Source organism: Oncorhynchus clarkii, chromosome 12 (genome assembly GCF_045791955.1).
Source record: "Oncorhynchus clarkii lewisi isolate Uvic-CL-2024 chromosome 12, UVic_Ocla_1.0, whole genome shotgun sequence".
Classification (NCBI taxonomy): Eukaryota; Metazoa; Chordata; class Actinopteri; order Salmoniformes; family Salmonidae; genus Oncorhynchus; species Oncorhynchus clarkii.
The window spans coordinates 16,725,777-16,743,834 of NC_092158.1; the positions used below are offsets into that span (position 1 = coordinate 16,725,777).

General features: G+C 42.6%; 1 pseudogene; it reads left to right on the plus strand.

Moving 5' to 3' along the window:
- The first annotated feature begins 15,921 nt into the window (after positions 1-15,921).
- The window catches only part of LOC139421833 (proprotein convertase subtilisin/kexin type 6-like), a 31,011-nt pseudogene continuing 28,874 nt past the window's right edge, over positions 15,922-18,058 (plus strand).

Genomic DNA, 18,058 nt, shown 5'->3' on the forward strand with positions numbered 1-18,058 from the left:
GTGGTGCAAAGTGGCATTGGTGGATGGAGCGAGACATGATGTCCCAGATGTTCTCAATTGGATTCAGGTCTGGGGAACGGGCGGGCCAGTCCATAGCATCAATGCCTTCCTCTTGCAGGAACTGCTGACACACTCCAGCCACATGAGGTCGAGCATTGTCTTGCATTAGGAGGAACCGAGGGCCAACCGGACCAGCATATGGTCTCACAAGGGGTCTGAGGATCTCATCTCGGTACCTAATGGCAGTCAGGATACCTCTGTGCGGCCCTCCAAAGAAATACCACCCACACCATGACTGACCCACCGCCAAACCGGTCATGCTGGAGGATGTTGCAGGCAGCAGAATGTTCTCCACGGCGTCTCCAGACTCTGTCACGTGTGCTCAGTGTGAACCTGCTCTCATCTGTGAAGAGCACAGGGCGCCAGTGGCAAATTTGCCAATCTTGGTGTTCTCTGGCAAATGCCAAACGTCCTGCACGGTGTTGGGCTGTAAGCACAACCCCCACCTGTGGACGTCGGGCCCTCATACCACCCTCATGGAGTCTGTTTCTGACCGTTTTAGCAGACACATGCACATTTGTGGCCTGCTGGAGGTCATTTTGGCTCTGGCAGTGCTCCTCCTGCTCCTCCTTGCACAAAGGCGGAGGTAGCGGTCCTGCTGCTGGGTTGTTGCCCTCCTACGGCCTCCTCTACGTCTCCTGATGTATTGGCCTGTTTCCTGGTAGCGCCTCCATGCTCTGGACACTACGCTGACAGACACAGCAAACCTTCTTGCCACAGCTCGCATTGATGTGTCATCCTGGATGAGCTGCACTACCTGAGCCACTTGTGTGGGTTGTAGACTCTGTCTCATGCTACCACTAGAGTGAAAGCACCGCCAGCATTCAAAAGTGACCAAAACATCAGCCAGGAAGCATAGGAACTGAGAAGTGGTCTGTGGTCACCACCTGCAGAACCACTCCTTTATTGGGGGTGTCTTGCTAATTGCCTATAATTTCCACCAGTTGTCTATTCCATTTGCACAACAACATGTGAAATGTATTGTCAATCAGTGTTGCTTCAAAGGTGGACAGTTTGATTTCACAGAAATGTGATTGACTTGGAGTTACATTGTGTTGTTTAAGTGTTCCCTTTATTTTTTTGAGCAGTGTATAATGACTAACTTACCCTATTACTCATATGGCTAGCCCTGCAGCCACTTGCCACAGTAGCTAGTGCGTTTAATTAGATGGGTTGTGTAGGTAAAGTAACCTGGCCTATTACCTGTGTATTAGACTGCATAAAGGACATATTTAAAAGGAGGGCTAAACCATTTTCTTTTAGCAGTTATTACTGGTTAAAAGTGTAGCAATAGCTGCTGAAACACAGTCTCAGACCGAGACGGTCCCTGGAAACACATTCAAATAATTGAACAATCCAAAGGTTTTAATAGCAAGCAACAACTGCTGAAAACAAAAACTAAAGACTTTCAAACTTTCAAAACTTCAATATGTTTTGTGTGTATTTCCATTCAACAACTGACCCCTAGGGACCTGTACACTAGAGGTGCAATAAAAGTTTGCATTACAGCAAGACTTTTTAAAACCAAATAAATAGGTAGGAGGACTGGTGCCTTAGTTACCTGTGGGGCAGTCAAGGTGCTCAAGAACACAGTTTAACAATTATTTCCAGAGGAATTTGCCATTTATTTGAAATGAATGTTTTTAAACATCAAAGTCAGTCTCTCCCAGTATATGTTATATAACTTCAAAGTGGTGTGACTGCTTGCCGAGAGGTGCATTTTCTTTGTTTTGTTCAGCTTTTATCCAGTTAGTTTTTTTTCCCAAAGTGGAATACTAGATTAATACTCCAATTCAAAAGGAATACATTTAACTCAAAAAGGGAATTAATCTTCGAGCACAACTATTGCAAAACATTGAATACACAATGCAGAATTACAATGAATGATTCATATCAATAATAGATCAACATTGGCACCATGATGAAATTATAATATACAGTGCCTTCGGAAAGTATCCAGACCCTTTGACTTTCTCAACATTTTGTTAGGTTACAGCCTTATTCTAAAACTGATTAAATTGTTTTTTTCCCCTCATCAATCTACACACAATACCCCATAATGACAAAGCAAAAGCAGGTTTTTAGATTTTTTTTTGCAAATTAATACAACAAACCCCGAAATATCACATTTACGTACTTATTCAGACCCTTTACTCAGTACTTTGTTGAAGCACCTTTGGCAGTGATTACAGCATCGAGTTTTCTTGGGTATGACGCTACAAGCTTGGCACACCTGTATTTGGGAAAATATCCCATTCTTATTTTCAGGTCTATCCAGAGATGTTCGATCGGGTTCAAGTCCGGGCTCTGGCTGGGCCACGCAAGGACATTCAGAGACTTGTCGCTAAGCCACTCCTGCGTTGTCTTGGCTGTGTGCTTAGGGTCGTTGTCCTGTTGGAATGTGAACCCTCACCCCCGTTCTGAGGTCTTGAGCGCTCTGGAGCAGGTTTTCCTCAAGAATCTCTCTGTGCTTTGCTCCATTCATCTTAGCCTCGATCCTGACTACTCTCCCAGTCCCTGCCGCTGAAAAACATCACCACAGCATAATGCTGCCACCACTAATCTTCACTCTTAGGGATGGTGCCAGGTTTCATCCCAACGTGACGCTTCGCAATCAGACCAGAGAATCTTGTTTCTCATGGTCTGAGTCCTTTAGGTGTCTTTTGGCAAACACCAGGCAGGCTGTCATGTGCCTTTAACTGATGAGTGGCTTCCGTCTGCCTATTCTACCACAAACGCCTGATTGGTGCAGTGCTGCAGAGATGGTTGTCCTTCTGGAAGGTTCGCCCATCTCCACAGAGGAACTCTGGAGCTCTGTCAGAGTGACCATCGGGTTCTTGGTCACCTCCCAGACCAAGGCCCTTCTCCCCCGATTGTTAGGCCGGGTGGCCAGCTCTAGGAAGAGTCTTGGTGGTTCCTAACCTCTTCCATTGAAGAATGATGGAGGCCACTGGGTTCTTGTGGACCTTCAATGCTGCAGAATGTTTTGGGTACCCTTCCCCAGATCTGTGCCTTGACACAATCCTGTCTCGGAGCTCTACGGACAATTCCTTCGACATCATGGCTTGGTTTTTGCTCTGACATGCACTGTCAACTGTGGGACCTTATATAGACAGGTGTGTGGCTTTCCAAATCATGTCCAATCAATTTAATTTACCACAGGTGGATATATATATTTTTTTCTACATTTTAAAAAATTCTGTTTTCGCTTTGTCATTTTGGGGAATTGTGTGTAGATTGCTGAAGAAAATGTTTTATTTAATCCATCTTAGAATAAGGCTGTAACGTAACAAAATGTGGGGGGTCTGAATAATTTCTGATGTCACTGTATCAATTACATACCGTTCAAAAGTTTGGGGTCACTTAGAAATGTTCTTGTTTTTAAAAGAAAAGCACATTTTTTGTTGATTAAAATAACATCAAATTGATCAGAAATACAGTATAGACATTATTAATGTTGTAAATGACTATTGCAGCTGGAAATGGCAGATGTTTTATGGAATATCTACATAGGCGTACAGAGGACCATTATCAGCAGCCATCACTCCTGTGTTCCAATGGCACGTTGTGTTAGCTAATCCAAGTTTATCATTTTAAAAGGCTAATTGATCATTAGAAAACCCTTTTGCAAGTATGTTAGCACAGCTGTAAACTGTAGTCCTGATTAAAGAAGCAATAGAACTGGCCTTCTTTGGACTAGTTAAGTATCTGGTACATCAGCATTTGTGGGTTCGATTACAGGCTCAAAATGGCCAGAAACAAAGAACTTTCTTCTGAAACTCGTCAGTCTATTCTCGTTCTGAGAAATGAAGGCTCTTCCATGCGAGAAATTGCCAAGAAACAGAGATCTCGTACAACGCTGTGTACTACTCCCTTCACAGAACAGCGCAAACTGGCTCTAACCAGAATAGAAAGATGAGTGCGAGGCCCCGGTGCACAACTGAGCAAGATGACATGTACATTAGAGTGTCTAGTTCGAGAAACAGACGCCTCACAAGTCCTCAACTGGCAGTTTCATTAAATAGTACCCGCAAAACATCAGTCTCAACGTCAACAGTGAAGGGGCGACTCCGGGATGCTGGCCTTCTAGGCAGTGTTCCTCTGTCCAGTGTCTGTGTTCTTTTGCCCATCTTCATCTTGTGTTTTTATTGGCCAGTCTGAGATATGTTTTTTTTTTGCAACTCTGCCTAGAAGGCCAGCATCCCAGAGTCGCCTCTTCACTGTTGACGTTGAGACTGGTGTTTGCGGGTACTATTTAATGAAGCTGCCAGTTCGAACCCACAAATGCTGATGCTCCAGATACTCAACTAGTCTAAAGAGGGCCAGTTTTATTGCTTCTTTAATCAGGACAACAGTTTTCAGCTGTGCTAACATAACTGAAAAAGGGTTTTGTAATGATCAATTAGCCTTTTAAAATGATAACTTGGATTAGCTAACACACATGCCATTGGAACACAGGAGTGATAGTTGCTTTAGCTATTCCATGAAAAATCTGCCGTTTCCAGCGACAATAGTCATTTACAACATTAATAACACTGTATTTCTGATATTTTTTTTTATTTTCTTTCAAAAACAAGGACATTTCTAAGTGACCCCACACTTTTGAACGGTAGTGTATGTATATCAGCAAAACATTTAAAACATTATCACGTTCTGGGAATGGATTGAGAGTCAAATGTTCATTCAGAGGGTGTCAGTTCAAGGTCTTCTTAAAGCGTTTATCTACAACCCCAGAGTCAGATGAACTTGTGAATACCATTTGTTTTTCTCTGTGTCCAGCATGAAGGAAGTCAGACCTAGTTTCGCTTGTCAATGCTAACTACCGTTAGTGTTAGCGCAATGATTGGAAGTCTGTGGGTATCTGCTAATACCCATAGACTTCCAGTCATTGTGCTAATGCTAGTTAGTAATTGTGCTAGCACTAATTAGAAACTTCCTTCAAACTGTAAGCAGAGACATAAAAATGGTGTCCACAAGTTCGTCTGACTCATGAAAAGGAGATAAAGGGCCTCATTGCCAAAATCTCTTTAACACAATAAATGCTGGTTTTAATGGATAACAGATAGGGATCGATAATATTCCACTGACGTGTAGATCCCAGTTTATCCACTACCACTGTCCTGAACTGATCCTGAATGAATAGGAGGGATCAACCATCTCTGAGTCTGCCATAATTACATTGTTAGCATCATCTCAAGGACAGCGGTGTCAACTCCTCACTAATCAGGCTACTCGTCTGCCATACAAAGAAGCCTAGTCTAGGCCTAATCATACAGTGCAATTAAACATTTCGAAGGGAGGGATTGAAAGTATACGGTCAACATGTGTCAGCCACTAAATCCTTCATACACTAGGCCATTTATTAACTCTTAATGCTGTATAAAGTATTTGTAAATGACAAAATTGTTGTCAATCAAATCACACATAGGCTCCATACACTGAGTTTACAAAACATTAGGAACACCTTCCTAATATAGAGTTGCACCCCCTTTTTGTCCTCAGAACAGCCTCAATTCGTCGGTGCATTGATTCTACAAGGTGTTGAAAGCGTTCCACAGGGATTTGGGCCCATGTTGACTCCTAAGCTTCCAACACTCGTGTCAAGTTGGCTGGATGTTCTTTGGGTGGTGGACCATTCTTGATGAAACTGTTGAGTGTTAAAAACCCATTCACCCTCTGAATAGAAGAGCACATACACAATCCATGTCTCAATTGTCTCAGGGCTTAAAAATCCTTCTTTTACCTGTCTCCTACCCTTCGTCTACACTGATTGAAGTGAATTTAACAAGTGACATCAGTAATGGATCACAGCTTTCACCTGGATTCACATGGTCAGTCTATGTCATGGAAAGAACAGGTGTTCCTAATGTTTGTACACTCACAGTATAGTGAAATCTGCAGTTTGACCAATTGGCCTAGTTGATTTTATCACCTGTGAGTGACTGAAATTAGATTATGTGGGGCCATTGAAGATGGTAATCTGATATCTAGGCTAGTCTGCTTTCTAAATGAAGTTGGTCCTTCAATGGTAGATTCAACAGAGAAAGTATATTAACTGTAACTAGAGTCCAATGTAACTAGAGTCCACTGGAGGTGTTATTGACACACTCCTACATAATTTAGCAGCTGTATGACATCCTGCACACACGCAGGCACACACACATAAGACATACTACATTTACATAAATACATATATATGAATATAACTGGACCTTTCACCTGTAAGGAATTCAGCAGAATCAGCAAACATGCAAAACAAAAGTGTGCATTCCATACTAAGTAGTAGTGGTCACAGTAGTGGTCCTGTAACCTCCATGTCTCTGAAGGTGGAGTGGATGCAGCAGCAGGTGGTCCATCAGATGACCAAGAGGAACTCCAGAGCCAGTCTCATCTACTCAGTCGATGTCAGGACTAAACACACTCACCTAGGCCCCACCCAACCTAACCAGACCCAGAACTAGACCCAGAATCAGAACCAGAACCAGAATCAGAACCAGAGCTGGACCCAGACACTGGTCTTTAATTACCCCCAGTAGAGAACTCTGTGGTGCATTGTATTATACTATCCCTCCACTGAGCTCAGACGAGGGCACAGAATGCACTGCAGAAATAATGGCCCCGTTGCAACACTTTAAAAATTGATCCTTTGTTCTTACCTTGAGGTAATCACTAATCTGACATGACATGATTGATGAGAGCAATGTAAAGTGAAACAGATCAGTGATTACCTCAAGGAAGAAAGGAAGGATACATGTTAAAGTCATTTGAAAAGTATTATTGATTACTACATTGTCGGGGTTAGAGCTTGCAAGAAAGGCTGTACTTGTGCATGTGAAATTAATACTTGAAACTTGGCCTTTGGTTTACAAACATGCTGCAGGTTTGTGTGCATTACCCACATATGCCCCATTGTTTTGTGTTTTGCGAGGACCCCTTGCAGTTATAACTATTACTAAAGTAATAGATAATGACCCAACTTAACAACTAAACTTGATATTGCTGTGGGACTTGATTCCATTCAGCCACAAGAGCATTGGTGAGGATGGAAATTAGGCCTGGCTCGCAGTCAGTGTTTCAATTCATCCAAAAAGGTGTTCGATGGTGTTGAGGTCAGGGCTCTGTGCAGGCTAGTCAAGTTCTTCCACACCAATCTTGACAAACCATTTCTGTATGGACCTCGCTTTGTGCACAGGGGCATTATCATGTTGAAACAGGAAAGGGCCTTCCCAAAACTGTTGCCACAAAGATGGAAGCTCAGAATCGTCTAGAATGTCAATGTATGCTGTAGCGTTAAGATTTCCCTTCACTGGAACTAAGGGACTTAGCCCGAACCATGAAAAACAGACCCAGACCATTATTCTCTTCCACCAAACTTTACATTTGGCACAATGCATTCGGGCAGGTAGTGTTCTCCTGGCATCCGCCAAACCCAGATTCAAACCCAGATGGTGAAGCGTGATTCATTACCCCAGAGAACACATTTCTACTGCTGAGTCCAATGGTGGCAAGCTTTACACCACTCCAGCTGACGCTTGGCATTGCAAATGGTGATCTTAGGCTTGTGTGTGGCTGCTTGGCCATGGAAACCCATTTCATGAAGCTCCCAAAACAGTTATTGTGCTGACGTTGCTTCCAAAGGCAGTTTGGAACTTGGTAGTGAGTGTTGCAACCGAGGAGAGATGGTTTTTGAGCACTACGGGCATCAGCACTCGGCTGGCCCATTCTGTGAGATTGTGTGAGCCATTGTTGCTCCCAGAAATGTACACTTCAATAACAGCACTTAAAGTTGACCGGGGCACCTCTAGCAGGGCAGACATTTGACAAACTGACATGTTGGAAAGGTGGCATCCTATGATGGTTCCACGTTGAAAGTCACTGAGCTCTTCAGTAAGGCCGTTCTACTGTCAATGTTTGTCTATGGAGATTGCATGGCAGTGTGCTCAATTGTATACACCTGTCAGCGGGTGTGGCTGAAATAGCTGAATCCACTAATTCGAAGGGGTTTGGCAAATGGCCCAAATGTAAAAGTCCAGAGCTGAGACAATATGAGGTCAATATGCAGTCAAAGCTCTTGGCCGGGAGATTTTAAAGGTCAGAGTATTAAGGCAGAGTATTAAAATGGAAGCTAAATGTCTGGTCTACTTTCGTCTGCAGACACCGCCTGGTTGATTTGTGAGTAAATAGGTTCGGACAGGTGTGATGGAAGAAAAAGCACCAGACTAGAATGGAGGAAAAAAGGCCAATTGACCACAAACTTTTTTTTATGTCAGTGTATCTTAGGACCCCTTTGCCCGTCATGATGTCAATGGGAATGATGATGATCCCACGGCCAGATATGACTCCAGCCATGACGTCTGCGCGACAGGTAGCCTAGCGGTTTAAGTGTTGGGCCAGTAACTGAAAGGTCGCTGCTTTGAATCCCCGAGCCGACGAGGTGAAAAATCTCTCAATGTGCCCTTGAGCAAGGAACTTAAGTCAAACTGCTTCAGTAAATCGCTCTGGATAAGAGTGTCTGCTAAATAAGTAAAATTTATATGACAATGTACAGATCGCTCATTGCTAGAGCCAGGAGTTTTCCTTGGTTAGGCCACATGGTGGAGGCGGATGCCAGGAGAACTGCCAGGTCTCTGACCTCTTCCCAGCCTGAATGCATTGTGCCAACTGTAAAGTTTGGTGGAGAAGGAAAAATAGAAGCGAAGGTAACCTGCCTAAATGATTACCACCCCGTAGCACTCACATCAGTAGCCATGAAGTGCTTTGAAAGGATGGTCATGGCTCACATCAACAGCATCATCCCGGATACACGATACCCACTCCAATTTGCATACCGCCACATCAGATCCACAGATGACACAATCTCAATCGCACTCCACACTGCCCTTTCCCACCTGGACAAAAGGAACACCTATGTGAGAATGCTGTTCAATGACTTTAGCTCAGCGTTCAACACCATAGCGTCCACAAAGCTCATTACTAAGCTAAGGATTCTGGAACTAAATACCTCCCTCTGCAACTGGATCCTGGACTTCCTGACGGGCCACCCCCAGGTGGTAAGGGTAGTCAACAACAAGTCTGCCACGCTGATCCTCAACACTGGAGCCCATCAGGGGTGCATGCTTAGTCCCCTTCTGTAATCCCTGTTCACCCACGACTGGGTGGCCAAACATGACTTCAGCATCATCATATAGTTTGCTGTTGACACAACAGTGGTAGGCCTTATTACCGACAATGATCAGACAGCCTATAGGGAGGAGGTCAGAGACCTGGCAGTATGGTGCCAGGACAACAACCTCTCCCTCAATGTGAGCAAGACAAAGGAGATGATCGTGGACTACAGGAAAAGAGGGGCCGAACAAGCCCCCATTAACATCGACGGGGCTGTGTTGGAGGCGGTCAAGAGTTTCAAGTTCCTTGGTGTCCACATCATCAATTAACTATCATGGTCCAAACACACCAAGACAGTTCTGAAGAGGGCACTACAACACCTTTTCCCCCTCAAGAGGCTGAAAAGATTTGGCATGGGTCCCTAGATCCTCAAAAAGTTATACCGCTGCACCATCGAGAGCATCCTGACCGGTTGCATCACCACCTGGCTGGTATGGCAATTGCTCTGCATCTGACCACAAGGCATTACAGAGGGTAGTGCGTACGGCCCAGTACATCACTGGGGCCAAGTTTCCTGCCATCCAGGACATATATAAAAGGCGGTGACAGAGGAAAGCCCATAAAATTGTCAAGGACTCCAGTCACCCAAGTAATAGACTTTTCTCTCTGCTACCGCACGGCAAGCGGTACCGGAGTGCCAAGTCTAGGACCAAAAGGCTCCTTAACAGCATCTAATGCCAAGCCATAAGACTGCTGAACAAGCCATAAGACTGCTGAACAATTAATCAAATGGCTACCCGTACTATTTACAATCAAGTACAGCACTCAGACACCTAAACAAGCAGTACCCGTCATGTTATAGAGTCAACAAAAGACAGAAATAGCATTATAAATATTCACTTACCTTTGATGATCTTCATCAGAATGCACTCCCAGGAATCCCAGTTCCACAATAAATGTTAGTTTTGTTTGATAAAGTCCATAATTTATGTCCAAATACCTCCTTTTTGTTTGCGCATTTCGTACAGTAATCCAAATGCGCAGGCACTAGGTCCAGACAAAGTCCAAAAAGTTATATTGCAGTTCGTAGAAACATTTCAAACGATGTATATAATCAATCTTTAGGATGTTTTTATCATAAATCTTCAATAATGTTTCAATCTGAGAATTCCTTTGTCTTTAGAAATGAAAGGGAACGGAGCTAACTCTCACGGGCATGCGCCTGACTGAGCACATGACCTTCTGTCAGACCCATGACTCAATCAGCTCTCATTCTCTCCCACTTCACAGTAGAAGCCTGAAACAAGGTTCTAAAGACTTTTGACATCTATTGGAAGCCTTAGGAAGTGCAACATGACCCCACAGACACTGTATATTGGATAGGATAAGACTTGAAAACCTACAAACCTCAGATTTCCCACTTCCTGGTTGGATTTTGTAACCATTTTTTGCCTGCTATTTGAGTTCTGTTATACTCACAGACATCATTCAAACAGTTGTAGAAACTTCAGAGTGTTTTCTATCCAAATCTACTACAATTATGCATATCATAGCTTCTGTGCCTGAGTAGCAGGCAGTTTACTCTGGGCACGCTTTTTATCCGGATGTGAAAATACTACCCCCTACATCAAATAAGTTTTAATGAGTCTGCGAGATCAGAGGCAGTAGGGATGACCAGGGATGTTCTCTTGATAAGTACGTAAATTGGACCATTTTCCTGTGCTGCTAAGCATTCAAAATGTAACAAGTACTTTTGGGTGTTAGGGAAAATGTAAGAAGTAAAAAGTACAATATTTTCTTATGGTATGAAGTGAAGTAAAATCATAATTTGTCAAAAATATAAATAGTCAAGCAAATTACAGATACCCCCAAAAACGACTTACAGTTTTTTTCGATTGCTAAACGACAGTGGGCACAACTGGAGTCACATGTGCAAAACTCTAACTACAGTCTGCACTACCAACAGTCACCTGAGCTAAACAGTTCACATCACCTGCAAAACTCATTCCAAGCAACACAACTCTTAACACATGGCTCAAAACACGCTCAGAGCAGCCAAACACTATGCACAACCCTCACTGAGATAACACACACTGTCACTCAGAACACACTGAGAGTAAAAACACTAGCATCAAACACCAATACAGAATATACAAACTTTTCATCTTTACAGTTTGAACAATTTCAGTGACTTCATACAAAGTCATATTTTCTTCAAAGAAAAGAGTGTCATTCTTTCACATGATTTATATTTTTTTTTAGAACATAACAATTCTTTAAGGTAAATGAAAATTAGCAGTTTGCTTCAATAGTCTGTAGTAATTTACGGAATTACAGTAATGAGAAAAAAAAGATAGAAACTAAAAGTACATACTGTAATTCGAACAAATAATTGAGGGGCTAATCCTGCCTCTCTCTAGCATCAGGCCACAGGTTTTCTTCAACATCACATCTAATGTTTTCTCTTGCCATGCACCTGGGGAAGAACCTTCTGGAGTGCCTTATCCATCCCTGGCAGTCCTCTGGACTCGTGTCCTCACATCCGGCACGCATGGCTTCCAAAAGAGACATTTGGTCATGTGGGTGGTGACCTAACACTTTCCACCTCCAGGCAGAGAAAAACTCCTCTATTGGGTTGAGGAAGGGTGAATATGCAGGCAGGTACAAAACCATAAATCTGTGATGTGCTGCAAACCAATCTGTGACAGCTGCAGAGTGGTGAAAAGCAACGTTATCGCAAACTATGACAACAACTTGGGGGTTTCTTACTGGCTCCCCCTGTTCTGCTGGCACTAGCTTAGCATAGAGCTGTTCTAGGAAAGCTATAAGCCTTTCTGTGTTGTATGGGCCAATGAGTGGTGTGTTGAGAAGCAAACCATCATTGGCCATTGCAGCACACATGGTGATATTTCCCCCCCTTTGGCCTGGAACCTCCACAGTGGCCCTTTGACCTATAACATTCCTTCCTCTGCGCCGTGTTTTGGCAAGGTTAAATCCAGCTTCATCGATAAATACAAATGAATGTGGTCTTCCCAGTGCTTCCACCTCCATTACTCAGTTTTACTGTAGAAAAGATAGTGTTTTTTTTTACTGTAAATATTTTGTATAGCTGTGTACGTAACCTCAGACGTCTTACCTGGACATATTGGTATCTTTGCTCTTTTACCCGTTCACTGTTTCTCTCGAACGGTACAGTGTATAACTGTTTCATTGTAACTTGGTGTTTCTTTAGGACCTGAGCAATAGTTGTTGTGCTGACAGAATTAACATTTTCAAATATATCATTATCAGCCAGCACTCTATCTTGAATCTCCCGCAGTTTTATTGCATTGTTGACAACAACCATGTCAACAATAGCATTTTCCTGCGCATCTGAAAATATTTTTCCTCTTCCCCATGTTGGGGGCAGCCTTTGGGTCCTGTTGTAAAAATATATTTTACAGTCAAACTTACTGTAATATATATCTGTGTAAATATTCTATAATTGCAATACAAAATAGATTCCTGTAATGTTTTCATTTACTGTAAGAATGTAACTCTCACCTGTTTGCATGATGGAAAATTCGCATTACAGATGCCACTGTGGATCTTTGCAGATTGGGTTGCACCCTCAACCCTGCCTCCCTCAATGAGAGACCATGGTTCACAACATGGTCTATAAGTGTAGCCCTTATTTCATCTGAAATAACAGCTCTTTGTCTTCTTTGTCTTCCTCCACGCATCCGCCCTCTCCCTGCCACCCTTCTCCCTCCACGAACCCATCTTCCTTGTTCCATTTCCAAAATGAGTCTTTCTGAGCTCTACCTATATATACTGTAATATGTGTGTGTGTTCACTAACAAGTCTAAAACAAGACACCTGCTTAGCCTTTCAGCTGAAATTGCAATCAGCAGTGTTTGAAAGGCACAATGCTGAAATCTATTCCGTTTTGAATGTGTGGTTCACAGTTTTGACAGCAGTGTGTTAGCATTTGAACAAAGTGCTGTAAATCTACAGTGTTGTGCAGGTTGTGGTTAAAGTCATGGGATAAGTGTGTAGAGTTTTGAAAACTGTGTTCAAGCAATGAAAAACGAACTAGAGTTTGGCCCACATGAACTGCTGCTGTGCAGACTGTAGTTAGAGTTTTGCACATGTGACTCGAGTTGTGTCCACTGTCGTTTAGCAATCGAAAAAAACTGTAAGTAGTACTATAAAGTATTTTTACACCACTGTATATATCCTCTTTATTGTTGTTTTATTGTTTTACTTTTTATTCTTTTTAACTTTAGTTTATTTAGTAAATGTTTTCTTAACTCTTTTTGAACTGCATTGTTGGTTAAGGGCTTGTAAGTAAGCATTTCACGGTGAGGTTGTATTCGGAGCATGTGACAAATAAAGTTTGATTTGATTTGACACTGTCAGGAAAAATCTCTGTCTCATTGCGGTTTTTCAAAAACATAGTTTATTTTGTAAAGTAAACATGTTTTGCCCACAATTATGTTCATATATTATGTTCATATCAGGGTTGGGGTTAATTCCATTTAAAATATAGTCAATTCAGGAAGTATACTGAAATTCCAATTCTCTTCAATGCTTTTCAATTAGGACATTTTAGAAATTAATTGCGTTTACTTTCTGAATAGACCCCAACCCTGGTTCATGTGCATATTCAATATGTTTGATGTCGTACGTATAGCCTGATTCCTCATACATACATTGCAATCGGAAAATATTCAGGCCTTTAGACTTTTTCCACATTTTGTTATGTTACAGCCTTATTAAAAAAAAAACATATTTTTTTGTCATTTTTGGAAGTGTATTAAAAATAAAAAACAGAAATATCACATTTACATAAAGATTCTGACCCTTTACTCAGTACTTTGTTGAAGCACCTTTGGCAGCAATTACAATCTCGAGTCTTATTGGGTATGATGCTACAAGCTTGGCACACCTGTATTTGGGGAGTTTCTCACATTCTTCTATGCAGATCCTCTCAAGCTCTGTCAGGTTGGATGGGAAGCATTACAGCACAGCTATTTTCAGGTCTCTCAAGAGATGTTAAATCGTGTTCAAGTCCGGCCTCTGGCTGGGCCACTCAAGGACATTCAGAGACTTGTCTTGAAGCCATTCCTGCGTTGTCTTGGCTGTGTGCTTAGGGTCATTGTCCTGTTGGATGGTGAACCTTCACCGCAGTCTGAAGTCCTGATCACTCTGGAGCAGGGTTTCATCAAGGATCTCTCTGTACTTTGCTCCGTTCATCTTACCCTCAATCCTGACTAGTCTCCCAGTTCCTGCCGTTGAAAAACATCCCCACAACATGATGCTGCCTCTACCATGCTTAACCGTAAAGGATGATGCTTGGCATTCAGGCCAAAGAGTTCAATCTTGGTTTCATCAGACCAGAGAATGTTGTTTCACATGGTCTGAGAGTCCTTTAGGTGCCTTTTGGCAAACTCCAAGTGGGCTATCATGTGCCTTTGACTGATGAGTGGCTTCTGTCTGGCCATTCTACCATAGATTGGTGGAGTGCTGCAGAGATGATTGTCCTTCTGGAAGGTTCGCCCATCTCCACAGAGGAACTCTGGACCTCTGTCAGAGTAACCACCAGGTTCTTGGTCACCTCCCTGACCAAGGCCCTTCTCCCCGATTGCTCAGTTTGGCCCGGTGGCCAGCTCTAGGAAGAGTTTAGGTGGTTCCGAACTTCTTCCATTTAAGAATGATGGAGGCCACTGGGTTCTTGGAGACCTTCAATGCTGCATAAATGTTTTTGTACACTTCCCCAGAGCTTGCCTCAACAGAATCCTGTCTCCGAGCTCTACGGACAATTCCTTTGACCTCATGGCTTGGTTTTTGCTCTGATGTGTACTGTCAACTATGGGACCTTTGGTGTGTGCCTTTCCAAATCATGCCCAATCAATTGAATTTACCACAGGTGGACTACAATCAAGTTGTAGAAACATCTCAAGGATGATTTGGAGTCTGATAGCAAAGGATCTGAATACTTATGTAAATAAGGTATTTCTATTTTTATTTTTAATACATTTGCAAAAATATCTAAAAACCTGTTTTCTCTTTGTCACTATGGGGTATTGTGTTTAGATTGATGATAAAAGTTATGTTACTACATTTTAGAAAAAGGTTGTAAAAAAACAATATGTTGAAAAAGTCAAGGAGTCTGAATATATTCCGAATGCACTGTAACTAAGCTAATGTGATATACATTCCCATTTTTTGTTCCGGTAAGCCATGAGTGAGTCCATGTGACAGTTCATAGGTGGTGTGTCCATGTGACAGTTCATAGGTGGTGTGTCCATGTGACAGTTCATAGGTGGTGTGTCCATGCGACAGTTCATAGGTGGTGTGTCCATGTGACAGTTCATAGGTGGTGAGTCCATGCGACAGTTCATAGGTGGTGAGTCCATGTGACAGTTCATAGGTGGTGTGTCCATGTGACAGTTCATAGGTGGGGAGTCCATGTGACAGTTCATAGGTGTTGAGTCCATGTGACAGTTCATAGGTGGTAAGTCCATGTGACAGTTCATAGGTGGTGTGTCTATGTGACAGTTAATAGGTGGTGAGTCCATGTGACAGTTCTGTGGTGAGTCTATGTGACAGTTCATAAGTTCATCAAAAGTTCAGAGTTCTTTATTAGTCGTGTTTATAAAAGCATGAAATGTGTCCTTTAGCGCCAACACACAAAACAGAACATTGAAATAAAAAAACAATTACACATACTGTATATTAAGTAGTTCAAGTTCAATTTTAAATACAGCACGTATGGGTAAGGGAGGCACAGTATATTGTGTATTGAAGAGGCATACATACAGTGGGGCAAAAAAGTATTTAGTCAGCCACCAATTGTGCAAGTTCTCCCAAAAAGATGAGAGAGGCCTGTAATTTCCATCATAGGTACACTTCAACTATGACAGACAAAATGAGGGGGAAAAATCCATAAAATCACATTGTAGGATTTTTAATTAATTTATTTGCAAATTATGGCGGCAAATAAGTATTTGGTCACCTACAAACAAGCAAGATTTCTGGCTCTCACAGACCTGTAACTTCTTCTTTAAGAGGCTCCTCTGTCCTCCACTCGTTACCTGTATTAATGGCACCTGTTTGAACTTGTTATCAGTATAAAATACCTCTGTCCACAACCTCAAACAGTCACACTCCAAACTCCTCTATGGCCAAGACCAAAAAGCTGTCAAAGGACACTAGAAACAAAATTGTAGACCTGCACCAGGCTGGGAAGACTGAATCTGCAATAGGTAAGCAGCTTGGTTTGAAGAAATCAACTGTAGGAGCAATTATTAGGAAATGGAAGACATACAAGACCACTGATAATCTCCCTCGATCTGGGGCTCCACGCAAGATCTCACCCCGTGGGGTCAAAATGATCACAAGAACTGTAAGCAAAAATCCCAGAACCACACGGAGGGACCTAGTGAATGACCTGCAGAGAGCTGGCACCAAAGTAACAAAGCCTACCATCAGTAACACACTACACCGCCAGGGACTCAAATCCTGCAGTGCCAGACGTGTCCCCTTGCTTAAGCCAGTACATGTCCAGGCCCGTCTGAAGTTTGCTAGAGAGCATTTGGATGATCCAGAAGAAGATTGGGAGAATGTCATATGGTCAGATGAAACCAAAATATAACTTTTTGGTAAAAATTCAACTCGTCGTGTTTGGAGGACAAAGAATGCTGAGTTGCATTCAAAGAACACCATACCTACTGTGAAGCATGGGGGTGGAAACATCATGCTTTGGGGCTGTTTTTCTGCAAAGGGACCAGGATGACTGATCCGTGTAAAGGAAAGAATGAATGGGGCCATGTATCGTGAGATTTTGAGTGAAAACCTCCTTCCATCAGCAAGGGCATTGAAGATGAAACGTGGCTGGGTCTTTCAGCATGACAATGATCCCAAACACACCGCCCGGGCAACGAAGGAGTGGCTTCGTAAGAAGCATTTCAAGGTCCTGGAGTGGCCTAGCCAGTCTCCAGATCTCAACCCCATAGAAAATCTTTGGAGGGAGTTGAAAGTCCGTGTTGCCCAGCAACAGCCCCAAAACATCACTGCTCTAGAGGAGATCTGCATGGAGGAATGGGCCAAAATACCAGCAACAGTGTGTGAAGACTTACAGAAAACGTTTGACCTCATTGCCAACAAAGGGTATATAACAAAGTATTGAGATAAACTTTTGTTATTGACCAAATATATATTTTCCACCATAATTTGCAAATAAATTCATAAAAAATCCTACAATGTGATTTTCTGGATTTTTTTTCCAATTTTGTCTGTCATAGTTGAAGTGTACCTACGATGAAAATGACAGGCCTCTCTCATCTTTTTAAGTGGGAGAACTTGCACAATTGGTGGCTGACTAAATACTTTTTTGCCCCACTGTATGTACTGCAGGTCAGATGGTCCCATAAAAATAAAATCTCAAGTAACACTTTCTTTGCAGATGCTCTACAAACTTTCTACTAACCCTAACCCTAGCCCTAACTATTATTCTAAGCCTAACCCTAACTGTAAGTTTAGCAAGCAGTTGCTTATCAACAGATAGTTTGTTGATAGTATGACCATCTGCAGAGCATCTACGGATGAAAAATCTGTACTATCCAAATAAGTTCCAGTCTATTCCTATGGGTGATTCACCCTATTATTGAATGCTAAGGTTATGAAGGTCCCTCCCACTCCCATGTCTGTAGGTATTCGTATGCTGGAAGGAGATGTGACGGACATGGTGGAGGCCCCATCGCTGAGCTTCAGGCAGCAGCATGTTGATATCTACTCTGCCAGCTTGGAGCCGGAGGATGACGGGAGGACGGTGGAAGGACCTGGCCATCTCCTCGCCTCGCCTTAGAGAACGTCATACACACTGTAAGTGTGTGTGTCTGTTTGTGTG